Below are 21,074 nucleotides of genomic sequence, written 5' to 3' on the forward strand. Positions count from 1 at the left end.
CGGGCTCCAGTTGTCTCCCCCGTCTCTCTCAGCCCAGCGGGAGGAGTCGCCGCCAGGCCCCTCCTCTCTGCGTTCCAAGCTCCAGAGGACGAGACCTAAAGTGCGCCTGATTGGCTGTGGAGGGCGGGGCCAAAATAAGGGGCGGGGCTGCCGAGACCTTGGGCCCGCGAGAGCGAAAATTTGGGTTCGATTAAGCCCCATAGGAAAAGACCAGGCAAGTCTGGGCCCATCTGGGCGTCGGAGCCCGCTAGGTCAGCCGTCATCGAATACAGAATATGTTTTCGACGAAGCTAATATATAGTCATGACCAATTTCAGTTCCTCTACTTTCTGCGGGCCTTCGCAATAAAAAAAAAAACTACATCTCCCAGAAACCTCCACGAAAATAAGGCTCACCTTGCGTAACCACGTAGTCCTTCGCCGCATTGGGGCAAAATAATCCCTTCATTTTTCTGAAGGGACCGTGGAAAATATTTCATTTTTCTCCTCACCGGAGCAATTGTAAATGCTGTGCGGTAAGAGGAGTTACCTGTGCAAAGGTGGTTAAGAGATTAGGTAAAGAAAAGGAAAGGACACCAAAATAAAGTGCTGCGGAAGAATTTTTGTCCAGCTGTGAGACGACGAGCGCGTGAAGTGAAGGCGATTGAGAGAGGCTAAGGGAATTGTCCTCTGTGCAAGGGACTTTCTTTAGGCCACAGGCCCCTTCCTGCCCCTGTCGTCAGCAGGTCAGTAAGCAAGGCGAGCTTGGGGATGGCCCCAGTCGAGCTGCCTTTCACCACTTGAAGATCACCCCTCTTTTGGTGGTGGTGGTATTGGTTTGTCTTGGTTGGAGGCCGGCTGAATGGGGGCGCCTCAACTTCCGGTTGGGGGAGGGGAGGAAGGCCGTCCTGGGGGAGGGGGGACACCCTCACTTCCTGTGGGGGGTGGTGATGTTTTGGGGGTGTCCAACCCACTTCAGTGCTGGTGAGGGCTTGAAAAGGTAGTGCTTGGTGCCATTCGCGGAGACCGTATCTTGCCGCTTGGGGGTTGTGTTTTATGTGAAAAGTTAGGTTATTCCAAGTTGTGCTGAATACCAACCTGCAGTCAGAATTTATGAGTTTGTTTCCACGTGGAAGATGAAGCATTTCCTCCCCAGCAAAATTGTCGCAGCGTTTTCTTCAAAGAATTGGAAAGCCCTTGTTAAAAAAATCTCTATTCACCTCTGCAAGACCACGTAGCTTGTGTGACTGATGAATTGCTAACACCTGCACCCCCTACTCAAGTCCAGCCTTGGATTGGTGAAGTGTGGTGCCCTCTGCCTTGACATGCAACGGGAAATCTAGCTTCTCTTTTAAGGAGATAACTTTTTATTTAGGGAACTGAATATTTTACAGAAAATCCGGGGCGTTTTCTTCTTAGCAGAATGAAAATATCACACTGAAGTACTCAAATTTGATGTTAACTGATAAAATTGACATCTTAAATTATTAGGCCTGTTGATTTTGGGCTACAGGTTTTGCCCCGTGCCTGAGAACAACTTCCTCAGCCTTAAAAATTGTTATGCGTAGCTTACACGTAACATTTGTGAAAGTTGCATTTTATTACATTTTCCTCCTTTGTAATTTAATTCATCACTGATTTTTAAATGGTATCTGTTATTTGTGGTATTAAAGTATAGCGCAAGGGTCATGAGACTCAGCTCCGATTCTAAACAGGAAAAAGTTGGCTCACAAAGGACAAAAGATCAATAAGAACTTTCTGGTTTTCAATATCTCGTTTGTAATAAACTATATGTGAGGTGGTAATAAACACTCAATAATTTTGATTCCTTGGCTTCTGTTGTCAGATAACACAATACTTAGAGGGGTGTGTGTCCGTGTGTTGAAGGAATCGATCTATTTGAAGCTTGCTTTGTGAAATCTGAATAATGTTGGTAATTTTAGGTTATGTATCAGTGAACCTAGAACTGTATTGTCTTTCAAGAATTTTTGAAGTAATAAGGCCTGTGTACTTTTTCTTTTGGGATTGTACTTAATCTAGCCTCAGACTCTGCAATTATTTTAATTCTATAGTAGTTTTTTTAAAAAGCTGTTTGGTCACGCCTCTAATCCCAGCACTTTGGGAGGCCAAGGCTGGCACATCACGAGGTCAGGAGTTGGAGACCAGCCTGGCCAGCATGGTGAAACCCCGTCTCTTCTAAAAATGCAAAAATTAGCTGGACATGGTGGTGTGCACCTGTAGTCCCAGCTACTCAGGAGGCTGAGGCAGGAGAATTGCTTGAACCTGGGAGGCGTAGGTTGCAATGAGCCAAGATCCCGCCACTGCACTCCAGCCTGGGCTGACAAAGCGAGACTCCGTCTCAAAAATAAATAAATAAATAAATAGCTGTTTGATTTGGAGTTCATTAGAAAATATGTTTTAAACCAAATATTACAGTTCAAAAAAAAAAAATACACGTTTTGACCTTCTGTTGTCACTTTAAAAAAAAAAGTCTAAGACCTTAAAATCAAGTATGATTTATATTTTGAAAGACCACACAATTGCAGTAGTTGACTGAAAAGACAAAATATTGTCTTCGTGGTTATTAATAGGTTAGGAACATGTAGACTGCCCCAAGTATTAATTGATTAAAGAAAAAGTGTTCACTAACTTCTGTATTAATGTAGTACAGAAGAAAATATAGTCACTCTGGCAAATGAAACTATAGTGTTAGGAAATATTGAAGTATGGAAAGATTGTAGAACTAAATGGAAAAAATAGAGAATATCATGTTAAAATACTGATTGAGGTAGAGTAATATTGCCTTTTGGAAACTATCTTTATTAAATTGGTCTTTATGATACTCCATGGAAGAAATACAGTATAATAGAAATAAGAAAAATTGCTGCAGCTGAAAGACTTGAGCAGCTTGAAGAACTGTCTGTTTAGAAGAAAGCAATATATAAAGTACATATCTGAAAGAAGGTATTTTGTGATAAGTGGCAGTTATTTATTGGTTCCATCAAAGAAGAAATATTAGAAAAGCCTGTGAAAAATAGAGAGGGAAGTCCATAGAACCTGTTTTTATTCTTTTTAAAAATGTTTCTTCGGAGAGGCTTGCTGTCCTCCAAAGTTTTGGTTTTTTTTTCTTTTTTTTTCCTTTTTCATCAATGCCGTTTGTGCAGTTTTCTTTGCATGTTTAATAGAAATATAGTATCAAAATTTAAAGAATTAAGGTTTTTGTACATGTACTGTTACTTCAAGTTAATGAATTTGAGATTTCATTCCATTACTTGCCAGCTATATAATAAAGAAATTGTCAGTTTTTTTTTTCAAATACTTGGATTAGATAACCATTTTGTTTCTCAAAGACAGTCATTGGATACACTGCTCACAGCAGTTTGAAATATTAAAACCGTAGGTCACAATTCTGGCTTCCATCTGACTGAAATTCGATTATCCACAGAGATGTTAATACATAATACAGAAGTGTCTTTTCATTCTTTCATCTACTTTTCTTTGTAAAATCAAGCTAATGTTTTGCAACTATTGCTTTCTTTGTTTGTCGTTTTGATGGTGGTTTGTTTTTGTTGTTGTTTTTGCCATAGGGTTGAGGATTAAAGGAAGTATCTTAAGAACCTAAATGGTTTTTCAGCTTACTGCTTTGCTGTCTTTATTTCATAGACTTCATGGGTGTTCAAATGAGAATACCCCTTACATAACTTTTCATTATTTCGGCAAAAGTTTAGAGTGTCTACTATGTGCCAGTCACTGTTCTCAGGTCTATGAATACGGTAATTACGGCCAAATATTCGTATTCTCTTGTAGTTTACTCTCTAATTTACAAATTAAAACTGGAATTTTGCTCACTTGGTATTCCTAGATAAGATCTATGTTATGATCCGTGTTCAAACTGGATAAAGAAGCAGCCCTAAACTTGATCTCTCCTGGTCTTAATCTCTAAGCCATTCTAAACCCAGATTTGAATGTTTCATGCTAATTTTTCTCCAGACCATAGAAGCCCCTGTGTTAAATATTCAGCCCCTTTCATTGAAATATGTATCATTTTCCTACCATTCTAGCTTCGTTTGTATTGTGAAAACAAGTAAGAGTGAACAACGGGGAAAATATGGGATCAGATAGGCCCAAATTCAGCAGTGGTTTCTACATTTTACTAGCTGCGCTTACTAGCTTGGTAACCATGAGCAATTTATTTGACCTCCCTAAGCCTCCCTTTCCTAAATCCAAATGGGCTTGTTTGGTGGAATCAGAATGTTATATGTAAATCTCCTGGCCCAATGCCTGGTGCTTACCCCCAATCTTGCTTCTGCTTTTCTGGCTATTGTGATTTGCCCACATGTCTGTTTTAAGCTGTACATTTTCCCCACAGTATGGGATGCAGTGGTAGACTGATTGAGCTTCAGCCTTGCCCCCCTATCAGCATGCTCACATAGTTGTCAAGATTTAATTTTTTTTCCTTGTGGGAAGGATAAATCACTAATTTCCATGATTAGGAGATATACAAAATAGAAAAGTTTCAAGGAAAGATTAAGAAATCTTAATCTTGGCACAAATCACTAAAGTAATTTGAATTGTTACAGGCAGACTTTCAACTCATTCTCCTAAACTTATTTAAATACTAAGACCAACAATGAAGACCTTTCACATTGTGGTCATACTTCTCATTACTCATCTACACATCCAAAAGGGACAGCCTCTGGAAGGAAAAAAGAATCTGTACTGCACCCAGCTTTAATATTTTTGCTCATGCTATTTTCTGCCTGAAACACTCTTTTTTCCTTGGAATCCCCATTTATCAACATGCCACTTTCTTTGAGGTTGTTTCTCAGGTACCACATTGAAGAAATATTTTCTGATATCCATCCTCTTCTACACTCTCCCAAACTGTACATGTTGTGTCCATTAGCTCTCCAGAGCATTATACCTTTCTTACAGCATTTACTGTCCGGTGCTCCTCTTGTTTGTTTTTATTGCGTTATTGTGGTAGGTAGAGTTTATGCCTTCCCTAAAAGGCTGCAGATTAGATCTTATTCCACTCTCTGCTGTCATACCTGGCACAAGACCATTCACATCATAGGTATTCAGTAAATATTTGTGGAGGTGAGCTGGTTCTTGGAGTATGATGAAACTGATCAATAACTTTTGTCCACAATTATGCCCAGCATCAGCACAATGGCTACCATACATTAAACACTCAACTATCTATAAAATGAAAGAGTAAATAGTCATCATTCTCTCATTTGGGAGCTTCTTAGGGTGTCAGATAAGCATATATTAAGCACCTACTATATAACTGGAGCCATAAGAACTGATCTCTGCTCCTCAATTTAATTGGAAAAAAGTAAATTGTTACTAATATCTGCAGACTTTGAAGATGGTAGGTGTTTGAGTAGGGATGGCATGGAGAGCTCAATATAGAGTTGTTTGCATTGTGAGAGATATCCTCTGTTACCTGAACTCAGAAACCAAATAGATTTTGATATCAGGTATTTAGACACTTAACTTGTATTTCCACTCCTAGGTATATGTCCAAGAGAACTGAAAACATGTTCACACAAAAACTTGCACACAAATATTTGTAGCAGCTTTATTTGTAAAAGGCAAACTAGAATGTCCATTAATTATTGAATGACTAAACAAAATGTGATATAGCCATGCAATGGAATATTATTCAGCAACAAAGAGAAACAAAGTAGCAATACCTGCTGTAACATGGATAAATCTTGAAAATATTAAAGTGAAAGAAGTCACATACAAAAGGCAACATATTGTGTGATTCCATTTATTTGAGATGTCTAGATTAGGCAAAACTAATAGAGACAGAAAGCACATTAGTGGATGGGAATGGGAGTGACTGCTAGTATGGAGTTTCCTTTGGAAGTGATGAAAATGTGCTAGAATTAGATAGTGGTGGTGGTTGCATAACCTTATATACTAAAATATCTTGTGTACTAATGTACAGTTGACACCTGAACAACGAGGGGGCTAGGGGTGCTAACCCCTGTGTTGTCAAAAATCCATGGATAACTTTTGACTCTCCAAAAAGTTAACTATGTAAATAGCCTACTGTTGATTGGAAGCCTTACCAATAGCATAAATAGTTGATTAACACATGTATGTTACATGTACTGTGTACTGTATTCTTACAATAAAGTAAGCTAGAGAAAAAATGTTACTAAAAAAATCATAAGGAAGAAAAAATATGTTTACTATTTATTATTCATTAAGTGGTGGTGGATTATCATAAAGGTATTCATCTTTGTCATCTTCACATTGAGTAGGCTGAGAAGGAGGAAGAGGAAGGATTGGTCTTACAGTCTCAGGTCGTGGAGGCAGAAGAAAATCAGCATATAAGTGGACTCATGCAATTCATCCCATGTTGTTCAAGGGTCAACTGTACAAAAAAAAAAATCCTGAAGTGTACACTAAAGGGGTCAGTTTTATGGTATGTGAATTATATCTAAAAGAGAGATACTTAGACTTGAAGAATAGGGGATTTTGAATGGGGCCAGAAGAAAGAAGCAAGAGGTATGAAAGCAAGGAAATGATCGTTCTTTCTCAGATCCTAGAGAGAAATGTAAGCAGCTAGGTACAGGGCTAAAGATATGTTAAGGATCAAGTGAGGATGGATTTGAGGATAGCTTCATGGCTTTTTGTCTTAATGTAGCAGGGATTGTGGTAAATGCTTAGACTACAGAGGTATTAACAAAGGAGAAAGACATCTTATGACCTTGAAGGAAGCTTCAGATTTCTTCTTGACTAGGTCAAGGATGTGGTATATAGTCTTTTTGGTTTCTGTGTTACAGTCAGCTGAGTTTAAAGAGTGGAAGTATTCTAAGGTAAGGAGTCTAGTAGCAATCAAAACAAAGTTACTGGGGAAGATGGGAGAACAGGGACTAGACAAAGATGTTAGAATTTGATTCTAAAGCTCTCCCCAGGTAATGAAAATAGATAAATCTTAATGAGGAGGAACCAAGAGCAGTAATTTGGAGAAGTCAGTACAAATAAAGGTATTCATTTGGAGAAATATTTGAATGCCTTGTATGTGCCAGGCACTATTAAATAAAACTATAGCTATTTTCCTTATTTGACTTTTTTTCTGAAAATAAAATCTTATGAGTGTGATTAATGGTTCTACAAGCATGGGTAGTTCTAGATATGATACCTACATTTCCCTAAAAGATCGTACTGATTTTTGATGATACCAGCAATGTATAAGGATGTTGTTTTCACCACGATTTTACCAGCAAAGTTTTTTGGCTAATTGAACAGACATAAAATTATTCTTCTCTTTGCTTATAATCTGATAAGTGTTTCCGTATCATGGAGCCTGGATCTGTTGGAACATGAAGGAATCCAAGCCCCTTATACGTGTTACCCCATATGGCTTCTTTAAAGGATATGGATTTTTAAGGATCCTAGAAATCAAAATTCTCTGATTTTATTCAGCTCAAAAAAATACTTTTATTCAGTGCTGCTGTCCTTATTTTCTGAATAATACTCAGATTCAGACCACACTGAGCCATAATTCCAATTTCCACTTGACTAACATTTATTTAGTATTGTGCTGGGCACTACATATTATCTTAATTCAAATAGTTTGGCATTTTTCCATGTGAGAAAAAAAAAGTTTAGAGAGATTAGGTTACTTGCCCAAAATCACTTAACCAGTAAGTGGTAGAGACAGGATTTGAATGCCGATCCTCTAAGGCCAATGTTTATTCTCATACTCCTTCAGTATTACCACTAAAATTTACTGGAGGATAATGGAAGTTGGAAAATAAATCTGAACTGAAACTTGGGCCAATCAAGCACTGACTTACCTCTGTACATAATGAAGCATTTAGCAGAGATGTTGTTTGTTGTTTTGTTTTGTTTTGTTTTGTTTTTACTGGGGAGGCTATAGTACATAAACAGAGCAAAAGATCTTGGTATAGTTAAACCCACATTTTCAAGGCGTTCTGTATTTTCCCTGATGATCAGGTACCTACTACCCCAAAATCTGTGATGGTAAGAAGAAGGAAGGCAGTGGTAGAAAAGCAACTGCCTTTGGGTATACACAGTAAGATTTATGTGATTGTAGAAAGAGCAGGCAAATGATGTGGCCTTAAGAGAATCCCACAAAGTAACCTTTTAAAATAGTAACTTAAAGTCTGACACAAGATTCATAACAGGATGTTCATCACAAGATAAGATACTCAAAGCATAGCATGTAAGATATTCAAAGCATATCAGCAAAAAAGGAGAGATTCCTTCATTTTTATTCGGGTGTGGTATACTCACAAAGCAAATTTAATATCAGGAATATAAAACAAGAGATACCATGTTCCAATTCTGGCTTTAGTCAGATATTATAAAATTTAATCCCAATTTACAGATAAGGCAATTCAGGGCTCAAGATTACACACCAAATAAGTGGACTGTAGGCTGGGCGTGGTGGCTTCTGTAATCCCAACACTTTGGGAAGCCAAGGCAGAAGGATCGCCTTAGCCCAGGAGTTTGAGACCGGCTTGGGCAACATAGTGAGATGCTGTCTCAACAAAAAATAAAAAATAACCAGACATGGTGGTGTATACACATGTAGTCACAGCTACTCAGGAGGCTGAGGCCAGAGGATTGCTTAAGCCTGGGAGTTGAAGGCTGTGAGCTGTTATCGAGCCACTGCACTCCAACCTGGGTGCAGAGCAAGACTCTGTCTCAAAAAAAAAAAAAAAAAGGATTCGGGGGGCGCTGTAGAACATAGGTCTTTAATCTGTGTGGTTGTTTTGCAGTTTATAGGTATAATTTTTAAATAATATGTTGGCCAGGCACAGTGGCTTGTATCTATAATCTCAACATTTTGGGAGGCTGAGACAGGAGGATTGCTTGAGACCAGGAGTTTGAGAGTAACGCAGGCAACATAGCAAGACCCCATCTCTATTAAACAAAATAATAATAATTTAAAAGGATTTTGTTTGTTTGTTTGTTTTGTTTTTTTGAGATGGAGTCTTGCTCTGTCTCCCGGGCTGGAGTGCAGTGGCACTAGTGAGCTCACACGATTCTCCTGCCTCAGCCTCCCAAGTAGCTGGGATTATAAGCACCTGCCTGTTTCAAAAGAAATGATATCCAGCACTCCATTTTTTCTTTTTCAGCCTCAAAATTCATATCTCCTTTTTTTCCCCATGTCCATATGTCCTTCATTCCTATACTTCGTAGCTTTAATTCCTATTCTTTTGACACAAACCTTCATTTTGGTTGCTGGTGGCATCGTAATTACCATAACTTTTTGGCGTAATAACAGTAGCAGTTATATCAACAAATAATAACATGTTCATAAACTCTTAAGCCAATAATTCCACATGTAAAACTTTATTCTGAGAAAGTATTTTAAAGAAGAAAAATAATTAAAGGTACAAAATGTTAATAGCACTGATATCTATACTATACTGTCTAAAGACTTGAAATCTTCTAAGCATTCAACAATATAATCATGCTTAAGCAAATTATTGCCTGTCTACTCAGTGGGCTATAGGACATTCATTTTTCACAATAGTGTCTTTAAGAATACGTTGAAAGATGTTGTAAGAATGTTTTTGCAAAAATGAAAAGGAGAAACAAATCAGAAGGAAACAAAGTAGAAAAACTAATGTGATTGGTGTCTATTTCTAAAGCATTTATATTTTCTATATAATAATAATTTACATTTATTGACAACTTACTGGTGTCAGGAACAATACTCAAGCAACATAGAAGTAACATTGTGTAGTTATTGAAAACTAGTGTTCTAGAGTCAAATCTTAGCTTCATCACTTACTAATATGTGATCTTGAAAAGGAAATGGAAGATAACTATGTCTACATTAAATTATTAAATCTGTATAAAGTATTTGGCACATAGAAAACCTGCAATAAGAATGTTTTTGTTATCAGACATTTTATAAATATGTCTCATTTAATCTTCACATCCTCACAATAATCTCATTAGATAATGTTATGTTCATTTTACATGAAAGAAAATTGAAACTTCAAATGTTTAAATACTCTAGGTTAAATAACTTGCCAAATCACTTAACTAATAAGCAGTAGAGTTTTGATTCAGAGCCCAAGCTGTGATTTCCACTTAGGACTCTGAGAGATGAGGTTGCTGCAGACTAATGCTTTTGCTAAGAACAAGAAAGATGAGATTTAAAAAGAAAAGTGAGGTCATCAAAGACCTGCTGAGGCATCCAGGACTTAAGAAACCACAATCATAGAACCAAAGGAGCTTCAGAGAAGTGGGCTGATGCTCCATGCTTCTCTTTTTTCCTGGGAATTTGCTAATTCTTAAGAGCATGACAAGATGCTATGAAACTTAGCAGAGGGTTTCTTCTAAAAGCAGAGAAGCTGTTAGTTTTATGGGGCTGAGCAGACAGAACTTGGATTTTAGAGATCTCCAGGTAGCTAGTACTTAGAGAAGGATGGTACCAAGAAACTATTTTTTAAAACTTGTTTTCCCCTCACAATGTTTGCTACACTGGTCTATAACTGTAAGAAAGTTAATTTGTATTGCTTTAAGCCAATAGCTTTAAATAACTTGTTACAGCAACAATATGAAACTATTACAGAGACATGAGGAAATGATGAGGAAGTCTAACATATATATGACTGAAGGAGAGAAAGTTAGAAGCAGTAATATATATGTACACATATATACATGTATACACACATATATACATATATATACACATGTATATATGTGTATATATATTTTGTTTATATATGTATATATATTTTGTTTATATATATGTGTATATATATTTTGTTTATATATATATGTATATATATATATTTTGAGACAGAGTCTCACTCTATCTCCCAGGCTGGAGTGCAGTGGCGCCATCTCGGCTCACTGCAAGCTCCGCCTCTCGGGTTCACACTATTCTCCTGCCTCAGCCTCTGGAGTAGCTGGGACCACAGGCACCCGCCACCACACCAGCTAATTTTTTTGTGTGTTTTTAGTAGAGATGGGGTTTCACCATGTTAACCACAATGGTCTCGATCTCCTGACCTCATGATCTGCCCACCTTGGCCTCCCGAACTGCTGGGATCATAGGCATGAGCCGCCACGCCCAGCCTAGAAGGAGTAATATTTTAAGAGACAGTGATTGAGAATTTTCCAAAATCGATGAAAATATCAAGACGTGGATTTGAAAAGTGCAAGAAATGCCAAGCAAAATAAATACAAGGAGTACCACACTTTCATTCTTCATAGTAAAAATAAAACTGCTGAAAGTAACCAGAGGAAAAAAAGACACGTCATCTTCAGAGGAACAATTAGACTGACATCTGACTTGTCAGTAGAAATAATGGGGGCCAGAAAACAATACAATGTAACTTTTTTTTTTTTTGCTTTTACCTACTTGGTTTATTTATTTATTTATTTATTTATTTATTTTTTGAGATAGAGTCTCCCTCTGTCACCCAGGCTGGAGTGCAGTGGCGTGATCTCATCTCACTGCAGCCTTTGCCTCTTGTGTTCAAATGATTTTCCCGCCTCAGCCTTCCAAGTAGCTGGGATTACAGGTGCATGCTACCACACCCAGCTAGTTTTTGTATTTTTAGTAGAGACGAGGTTTCACCATGTTGGCCAGGCTGGTCTCGAACTCCTGACCTCAGGTGATTTGCCTGCCTTGGCCTCCCAAAGTGCTAGGATTTCAGACATGAGCTACCACGCCCGGCTGCCTTTTTTTTTTTTTTTTCTAATTGACAAAAATTATATGTATTATGTACAGCATGGTGTTTTGAAATATGTATATATTGTGGAATAGCTAAATTGAGCTAATTAACATGTATTACCTCACACAATTTATGTGGTAAGAACACTGAACATCTACTGTCTTAGCAGTTTTTGAGAATATAATACATTGTTATTAACTATAGTCAATATGTTGTACAATAGCTATCTCAAACTTATACCTCCTGTCAAACTGAAATTTTGTGTCCTTTGACCAACATCTTCCCAGCCCCACCCCACGTATGAGATCATGTGGTATTTGTCCGTACCAGGCTAATTTCACTTAACAGATAATGCCCTCCAGGTTCATTAATTTTGATGCAAATGACAGGATTTCCTTCCTCTTTAAAGCTGAATAGTATTCCATTGTGTATATATACCATATTTTCTGTGTTCATCTGTTGATGGATACTGAGGCTGATTCTGTATCTTGGCTATTGTAAATAATGTGGCAATAACCCTGGGAGTGCAGATATCTTTTCAACATAGTAATTTCATTTCCCTTGGATATATTCTCAGAGAATGCAACCTTTAAGTTCTTTAAAGAAAATAACTGCCAATCTAGAAATCATGATGGCAATTAGAATACATTTGCAACAGAATAATGAAAATACATATGAAAATGTGTGAATCAGTTAAAGCTATACGCAATGAAAAATGTGTAGTCTTAAATGCATATATTAGAATAGAAAAAAGGAAAAATCAGTTATCTAAATACCCATCAAGGTAGGAAAAGAACAGCAAATTAAACCCAAAGTAAGTAGAAGAAAGGAAATAATAGAAAATAGAAATCAATGAAATAGAAAACAAATTGTCGGCCAGGCACAGTGGCTCATGCCTGTAATCTCAGCACTTTGGGAGGCTGAGGTGGGTGGATCACCTGAGGTCAGGAGTTTGAGACCAGCTTGGCCAACATGGCAAAACCCCATCTCTATTAAAAATACAAAAATTAGCTGTGCATAGTGGCGGGCACCTGCAATCCCAGCTACTCGGGAGGCTGAGGCAGGAGCATCACTTGAACCAGGGAGGCAGAGGTTGCAGTAAGCCGAGATCATGCCGTTGCATTCCAACCTGGGTGACAAGAGCGAAACTCTGTCTCAAAAAAAAAAAAAAGACAACAAATTGGCAGTAGGAAATAACAAGACCAAAAGTTGGTTCCTTAAAAAAATTAGTAAAATGCGTAGACCTCTAGCAATATTGATAAAGAAAGAAAAAAAAAGAGCATAAATTACCAATATCAGGAATGAAAAGGGAACATTTCTTTACAGATTCTACAGATGTCAAAAAGGTAGGAAGATATCACGAACAATCTTAAATAGACAGATTTGAAATTTCAGATGAAATGGACAAATTATTAAATACTTTATTTAAATTGGCATAAAAAATTGACTTGAAGAAATACAGTATCTGAATACTGTTTTTATCTGTTAAGTAAATTGAATTCAGTATTTAAAATTTTTGCTGGGCATGGTGGCTCATGCCTGTAACATCAGCACTTCAGGAGGCCAAGGCCAGAGAATCATTTAAGGCCAGGAGTTCAAGACCCTGTCTCTACAAGAAAATTTTAAAAATTAGCCAGGCATCGTGGTGTGCACCTATAGTCCTAGCTACTCGGGAGGTAGGAGGATCGGTTGAGCCTAGGAGTTCGAGGTTGCAGTGGGCTGTGATTGTGCCACTGCACTCCAGCCTGGGTGATAGAGAATTCTGTCTTAAAAAAAAAAAAAAATTCTACAAAGAAAACCAGGTCTACCTGACTTCACTGATGAATTCTTACAAATATTTAAAGAAGAAATAACCCCAGTGTTACTCAAACTCTTCAATAGAATACAAGTTGTTTTATGAGATCATCTAAGCCTTAATGCCAAGACCTGGCAGCTATATTTTGAGAGGAGATATTTATAGAGCAGTATCTTTCATGAACCTAAATGTGTTACTTGGGAATATAGGAACTCTCAAAGAATCTATAGACAAACTATTAGAATTAATAAGCAAACTTATACGAGCAACCAACAGTTAGAAAGTGAAATATTTTAAATACCATTTACAATAGAATCAAACAAATCAAATTTAAGTCTTGTAAGATCTTTACACAGGAAACTATAAAACAGACAGAGAAGCAAGATGTAATAGGTAGTCATAGATTGGAAGACTTGGTATTGTAAAGATACCATTTCTCTCCAAATTGATCTATAGATTAAATGGAATCCTAATAAAATCTCGGGATTTGTGTACATGATGGAAGGAGGGACTAACAAGTTGATTTTAAAATTCACATAGACATGAAAAGGACTAAATAGTCAAGGCAATCTTGAAGAACAAAGTTGTAAGACTTTATCAGATAACAGGATTTATTATAAAGCTACGGTAATTACAGTGTGGTAATGGCGCAAGGATGGACAGATCTGTGGAACATAATTGAGAGCCCAGAAGCAATCCCATATGTATATAATTAATTAATGACAACAGCAACATCCACCACAGTAGGTGAGGGATGGATTTTTCATTGAATGGTGCCTGTTGTGTGTGGAAGGGGCAGGGAATGAATCCTTGACCCCTTACCTCACAACATATACACAAAAATCACTTCTAATAAGTTTCTAGTTGGATTATAGAGCACTAAATGTGAAAGAAAAATTTAAGGAGAAACCGGAAAACACCTTTATGATCTTGGAGTAGGTAATGATCTGAAAAGGAAGGAGAAGGTTGAATAAATTGGAGTTTATGAAATTAAAAACTTCTCTTCATTAAAAGACATTATCATGAGAATGAAAAGACTAGTTGCAGAGTGAGAATACATATTTGTAATACATGTATTCAACAAGGGACTTGTAGAGCTCTTACAGATCAATAGGAAAAAACAAATAATAAAATTTCAAAAAGGACAAAATACTTCAATAGGCACTCCACAAAAGAAACTATCCAAAGGCCAATATGCATCCACCGATTTTATTTACATCAAATGAGTGCAAATTAAAGCCACAATGAGATACTGGAGACCTCTCAGTATCTTGAGACCCCTCCCTACATCCCCACTGAAATGGCTAAAACTAAAAAGATTGAGAATATCAAGTATTGATGATGTGAAGACACTGAAACTCGTATGTTTCTGGTAGGTGTGTATATTTTTACAGCTGTTTTGGAAATCAGTTTGGCTGTATATTCCAAAAGGTGATTATACACCCTCTGAACCTCTGACCCAGCTGTTCCTAGGTAAACACCCAACAGAAATTTATATATATGTTCACCAAAAGACACAAATGGACAAGAATATTCGTAGTAGCATCGTTCTTTTTTTGTTGTTGTTTTTTGGTTTTTTTTTTTTTTTTTGAGACAGAGTCTCGCTCTGTCTCCCAGACTGGAGTGCAGTGGCGGATGGATCTCTGCTCACTGCAAGCTCCGCCTCCCAGGTTTACGCCATTCTCCTGCCTCAGCCTCCCTAGTAGCTCGGACTACAGGCGCCCGCCACCTCGCCCAGCTATTTTTTTGTATTTTTTAGTGGAGACGGGGTTTCACTGTGTTAGCCAGGATGGTCTCCATCTCCTGACCTCGTGATCCGCCCGTCTCGGCCTCCCAAAGTGCTGGGATTACAGGCTTGAGCCACCGCGCCCGGCCGTAGCATCATTCTTAATAGCCCAAATGTCCATCGAAATAGAACGGGTAAACAAATGTTTCTTATATCTACATGGATGATCATATATCGAGCATAATATCGAGCAAAAGAAGCCAGATAAGTGCATGTAAGTACAAATAATTACATAGTATTTGAATAAAGTTCAAAAACAAGCAGAACAAATCTTAGAAGTCATAGTAATTACTTTTACTGGGATAGCGAATGGGAAGGGGCATAAGGTGGGGGACTTCTGCTTGTTGTAATAATCTGTTTATTCTGATAGGGCTGCAGGTGATACAGTCTATGAAAAGTTGTCAAGATGTACACTTACAATTTGCATAGTTTTTGTTGTATGCTCTATTTTGGAGACAGTCTTCTCTGTCACCCAGGCTGGAGTGCTGTGGCACGATCTTGGCTGACTACAGCCTCCGCCTACTGGGCTCAAGCAGTTCTGCCTCAGCCTCCCAAGCAATCCCATGTGTATATAATTAATTAATGACAACAGTGGCATCCACCACAGTAGGTGAGGGATGGATTTTTCATTGAATGGTGCCTGGTTGTTTGTGAATGTGCCTGGGACTACAGACACATGCCACCATGCCTGGCTGAATTTTTTTCTTGTATTTTTTTTTAAGTAGAGATGGGGTTTCACCATGTTGGCCAGGCTGCTCTCAAACTCCTGACCTTAAGTGGTCCACCCACCTCAGCCTCCCAAAGTGCCAGGATTACAGGTGTGAGCCACTGCACCCAGCCATTTGTTTTGTACTTTAAGTTTACTTAAGCCCTTCACTCCCTCAACGACCTGAAGGACTGTATTATTTTTCTCTACATTCCCTATACGCAAACCATATAGATGGTATGCTTCTACCCCCGCCACTCTATCAAAAGGGCTCTACTAGGTCACTAATAACTTCCATGTTGTCAAAAAACTTGGGCATCTTTTACTTTCTCATTTAATCCCAGTAATATATAGGTGCATCTTTTTTTTTTTTTTTTTTTCTTGAAATAGTCTGACACCATGCACTCCTGGCTCTCTGCCTACCTGTGTTCATGTCCTCTTTGCAATCTCCTCCTCTACTCATCTTCTAACTGTTGAGTTCCTCAGGACACAATTCTAACTCCTTTTAACCTGTTATCTCTCCCTAGGTTATACCTTATATTCATGCTTTAAAATACTATCTACTATACTTGCTGGAAACTCTACTATACTTGCTGGAAACTCCTAAACTCCTATCTCCATCTCAGACTTTTCTTCTGTATACAGAGTACAACTTGATATTTTATCTCAAAGCCATCTTAAAATGAACATGCCTAATCTTAATACTTTTTCTACTTCTACATTTCGAGTATTCCTTATCTCCATAAATGACGACTCAATCTACTGATTTCTTCGTTAAAAATCTTGGGCTCATTCTTGAGACCTCTTACTACTACCCTTACCCTTCAACACATACCCCTATCCAGACCACTGCACGATTCTATTGATTCTACCTCCTAAATATATCTCGGATTCACCCTCTTTGCTACATCTCCACTGTTGTTATCTTTTTCTAAGCCACCGTCATGCTAAGGAGGACTGGTGGACTATTGGAGTAACTTCCCTACTGATCTTTATAGATCCATTCTCTTTTTTTCTCCCCCCCCCCCGCCAAGACAGAGAGTCTCACTCTGCTGCCCAGGCTGGAGTGCAGTGGCATGTTCTCGGCTCATTGCATCCTCTGCCTCCCAGGTTCAAGCAATTCTCCTACCTCAGCCTCCCACAAAGCTGGGGCCATGGGTGTGCACCACCATGCCCAGCTAATTTTTGTATTTTTAGTAGAGACGGGATCTCACCATGTTGGCCAGGCTTGTCTCGAACTCCCAATCTCAAGTGATCCACCTGCCTCAGCCGCCTAAAGTGCTGGGATTCAGGTGTGAGCCACCACGCCTGGCCTCTAGATCCATTCTTACACATTGATTCTTTACACAGAAGTCAGAATGACCCTTTAGAAAGCATAAATTTCACATCATGTCCCTCCTTAAAATTCCTCCTTAAAATTCCTCAGAGGTTTACTCTTATACTTTGGGGAAAACCTGGATTTCTGACATAGCCCTAATTCTGTTCAGGATTTGGTTCCTGTCTACCTGCATTTGTTGCTTTCCTCTCTGGGTCATTTTTCTCCAGCCGCAAGCTGCCTTTCACTTCCTCCAAAGCATCAAGTTCTCTCTCACCCCTGGGCCTAATAAGCTAGTTCCTCAGTATGCAACGTACCTGCTTAACATTTAGCTCACAGGTTATGTGTTCCTTCTTCAAAGAGGTCCCCTGTCTAAATGAACTCTCCCCTGTTATTCTATAGCTTTCTGTTCTTTTCCTTCAGGGCATTTTAAACAAATTTAAAGTTTATTTATTAGTATATTTGCTGAACATCTTTCACCTCCAACTCTAGCTTTTCATGAGGGAAGAGACAATTTGTTCACCATTGTATTGCTGGTATCCTAACCATGTACCTGGTACATATTATTGAAAATATGTAATGGCACTTCCGGATATCTGGAGCAAGATGGCCGAATAGGAACAGCTCCAGTCTCCAACTCCCAGCGCGAGCGACAAAGAAGACTGGTGATTTCTGCATTTTCAACTGAGGTACTGGGGTCGTCTCACTAGGGAGTGCCGGACAATCGGTGCTGGTCAGCTGCTGCAGCCCGACCAGTGAGAGCTGAAGCAGGGCGAGGCATCGCCTCACCTGGGAAGCGCAAGGGGGAAGGGAATCCCTTTTCCTAGCCAGGGGAACTGAGACACACAACACCTGGAAAATCGGGTAACTCCCACCCCAATACTGCGCTTTAAGCAAACGGGTACACCAGGAGATTATATCCCACACCTGGCTGGGAAGGTCCCACGGCCACGGAGCCTCCCTCATTGCTAGCACAGCAGTCTGTGATCTAACCGCAAGGCAGCAGCGAGGCTAGGGGAGGGGCGCCCGCCATTGCTGAGGCTTAAGTAGGTAAACAAAGCTGCTGGGAAGCTCGAACTGGGTGGAGCTCACAGCAGCTGAAGGAAACCTGCCTGTCTCTGTAGACTCCACCTCTGGGGACAGGGCACAGCTAAACAACAACAACAAAAAAAGCAGCAGAAACCTTTGCAGACGCAAACGACTCTGACAGTTTTGAAGAGAGCAGTGGATCTCCCCACATGGAGGTTGAGATCTGAGAAGGGACAGACTGCCTGCTCAAGTGGGTCCCTGACCCCTGAGTAGCCTAACTGGGAGACATCCCCGACTAAGGGCAGTCTGACACCCCACACCTCACAGGGTGGAGTACACCCCTGAGAGGAAGCTTCCAAAGTAAGAATCAGACAGGTACACTCGCTGTTCAGCAATATTCTATCTTCTGCAACCTCTGCTGCTGATACCCAGGCAAACGGTCTGGAGTGGACCTCAAGCAATCTCCAACAGACCTGCAGCTGAGGGTCCTGACTGTTAGGAGGAAAACTATCAAACAGGAAAGACACTTATACCAAAACCCCATCAGTACGTCACCATCATCAAAGACCAGAGGCAGATAAAACCACAAAGATGGGGAAAAAGCAGGGCAGAAAAGCTGGAAATTCGAAAAATAAAAGCACATCTCCCCCTGCAAAGGAGCACAGTTCATCGCCAGCAACAGATCAAAGCTGGTCAGAGAATGACTTTGACGAATGAGAGAAGAAGGCTTCAGTCCATCAAACTTCTCAGAGCTAAAGGAGGAATTACGTACCCAGCGCAAAGAAACTAAAAATCTTGAAAAAAGAGTGGAAGAATTGACAGCTAGAATAATTAATGCAGAGAAGGTCATAAATGAAATTACAGAGATGAAAACCATGACACGAGAAATACATGACAAATGCACAAGCTTCAGTAACCGACTTGATCAACTGGAAGAAAGAGTATCAGCCATTGAGGATCAAATGAATGAAACGAAGCGAGAAGAGAAACCAAAAGAAAAAAGAAGAAAAAGAAATGAACAAAGCCTGCAAGAAGTATGGGATTATGTAAAAAGACCAAATCTACGTCTGATTGGGGTGCCTGAAAGTGAGGGGAAAATGGAACCAAGTTGGAAAACACTCTTCAGGATATCATCCAAGAGAACTTCCCCAACCGAGTAGGGCAGGCCAACATTTAAATTCAGGAAATACAGAGAACGCCACAAAGATACTCCTCGAGAAGAGCAACTCCAAGACACATAATTGCCAGATTCACCAAAGTTGAAATGAAGGAAAAAATCTTAAGGGCAGCCAGACGGAAATATCGGGTTATCCACAAAGGGAAGCCCATCAGACTAACAGCAGATCTCTCGGCAGAAACTCTCCAAGCCAGAAGAGAGTGGGGGCCAATATTCAACATTCTTAAACAAAAGAATTTTCAACCCAGAATTTCATATCCAGCCAAACTAAGTTTCATAAGTGAAGGAGAAATAAAATCCTTTACAGACAAGCAAATGCTTAGAGATTTTGTCACCACCAGGCCTGCCTTACAAGAGATCCTGAAGCAAGCACTAAACATGGAAAGGAACAACCGGTACCAGCCATTGCAGAAACATGCCAAAATGTAAAGACCATCGAGGCTAGGAAGAAACTGCATCAACTAACGAGCAAAATAACCAGTTAATATCATAATGGCAGGATCAAGTTCACACATAACAATATTAACCTTAAATGTAAATGGACTAAATGCTCCAATTTAAAGACACAGACTGGCAAACTGGATAAAGAGTCAAGACCCATCAGTCCGCTATATTCAGGAGACCCATCTCACATGCAGAGACATACATAGGCTCAAAATAAAGGGATGGAGGAAGATCTACCAAGCAAATGGAGAACAAAAAAAAGCAGGGGTTGCAATCCTAGTCTCTGATAAAATAGACTTTAAACCATCAAAGATCAAAAGAGACAAAGAAGGCCATTACATAATGGTAAAGGGATCAATTCAACAGGAAGAGCTAACTATCCTAAATATGTATGCACCTAATACAGGAGCACCCAGATTCATAAAGCAAGTCCTTAGAGACTTACAAAGAGACGTAGACTCCCATACAATAATAATGGGAGACTTCAACACTTCACTGTCAACATTAGACAGATCAACGAGACAGAAAGTTAACAAGGATATCCAGGAATTGAACTCATCTCTGCACCAAGTGGACCTAATAGACATCTATAGAACTCTCCACCCCAAATCAACAGAATATACATTCTTCTCAGCACCACATCACACTTATTCCAAAATTGACCACATAATTGGAAGTAAAGCACTCCTCAGCAAATGTAAAAGAACAGAAATTATAACAAACTGTCTCTCAGACCACAGTGCAATCAAACTAGAACTCAGGACTAAGAAACTCAATCAAAACCGCTCAACTACATGGCAACTGAACAACCTGCTCCTGAATGACTACTGGGTACATAACGAAATGAAGGCAGAAATAAAGATGTTCTTTGAAACCAATGAGAACAAAGATACAACATACCAGAATCTCTAGGACACATTTAAAGCAGTGTGTAGAGGGAAATTTATAGCACTAAATGCCCACAAGAGAAAGCAGGAAAGATCTAAAATTGACACTCTAACATCACAATTAAAAGAACTAGAGAGGCAAGAGCAAACAAATTCAAAAGCTAGCAGAAGGCAAGAAATAACTAAGATCAGAGCAGAACTGAAGGAGATAGAGACACAAAAAACCCTCCAAAAAATCAATGAATCCAGGAGTTGGTTTTTTGA

The 21,074-nt window shown here is 39.1% G+C and overlaps 1 protein-coding gene across 1 annotated transcript in view; it reads left to right on the forward strand.

The window, feature by feature from the left end:
* The first annotated feature begins 370 nt into the window (after positions 1-370).
* Positions 371-21,074, forward strand: part of HMG20A (high mobility group 20A) — a 76,415-nt gene continuing 55,711 nt past the window's right edge. Inside the window, exon 1 of the mRNA XM_023195967.1 lies at positions 371-724. The gene's annotated coding sequence lies outside the window, so the exon portion shown is untranslated. The remainder of the gene's footprint in view (positions 725-21,074) is intronic.

This window comes from Piliocolobus tephrosceles, chromosome 6, assembly GCF_002776525.5.
Source record: "Piliocolobus tephrosceles isolate RC106 chromosome 6, ASM277652v3, whole genome shotgun sequence".
Classification (NCBI taxonomy): Eukaryota; Metazoa; Chordata; class Mammalia; order Primates; family Cercopithecidae; genus Piliocolobus; species Piliocolobus tephrosceles.